Source organism: Lolium rigidum, chromosome 1 (genome assembly GCF_022539505.1).
Source record: "Lolium rigidum isolate FL_2022 chromosome 1, APGP_CSIRO_Lrig_0.1, whole genome shotgun sequence".
Lineage (NCBI taxonomy): Eukaryota > Viridiplantae > Streptophyta > Magnoliopsida > Poales > Poaceae > Lolium > Lolium rigidum.
The window spans coordinates 221,155,704-221,156,692 of record NC_061508.1 but is presented as its reverse complement, the minus strand read 5'-3'; positions in this window follow the sequence as shown (position 1 = coordinate 221,156,692).

Here is a 989-nt window from a genome sequence, read left to right as displayed (position 1 = left end):
GAGCGTCATGGATATTGCAGTGTGGTGCTTGAAGCTGTGGCAGATTATGACCTGTGGATTTGACATTCTTTCTTTGGCATAGAGAGATCACACAATGATATCAATGTGTTGTAGCAGTCTCCGGTGTTCAGCAAACTAGTAGAAGGTCATGCTCCACCATGTAACTATGAGATCAATGGCCACCAATATACCAAAGGCTATTATCTAGCCGATGATATATATCTAAAATGGGCCACTTTTTTCAAAACAATCTCGGGTCTATCAGGTCAGAAGAATTGCCACTTTGCTTCGCGACAGGAGGCTTGCAGGAAGGATGTGGAGCGGGCATTTGGTGTGCTTTAAACTCAATTTGCAATTGTCCAGTATCCTGAATTAAGCTGGTCTCACGACCAAATGTGAGAGGTGGTGTAGACTTGTGTGATCATTGACAACATGATCATCCAGAATGACTGCAAGAATCAGGTCAGGAGACATGTTGGTCCCTATGAGTGTCAGGACCCTCTTGTGGAGGTTGATCATGAGGTACCTGCAGATTTTGCTGATTTTCTCGACATGCACTCAAAGATCGATGACAACAATGTTCACGAGAAACTTCAAAATGATCTCGTTGAGCATATGTGGAGGGTCAAAGGATTATCAGCAAATGCCGCGGCACCTTGATCTAGCCCCATTTATTACATTTATTACATTTGTCATTATTTTATTGTTTGTTGTATTTTAATTTTAAAAAAATTGGCGAACATATTTATTTGTATGCTATGTTTAATAAATGGTTGTGTTTTCGAAAACCCTATAAAAAATTTGGGGCGGCGTTTGGGGGACGCGGCTGGGGAGCGACGTCCCCCAAACGCTCGATCCGGCGCTATTTGAGGACACTTTGGGGGACGCGGGGATGACCTACAAGTATAGGAGATCGCAACAGTCTTCGAGGGAAGTAAAATACAATTATAGCATGGTGTGCAAAAATTTATCATAAACACAAAGATATA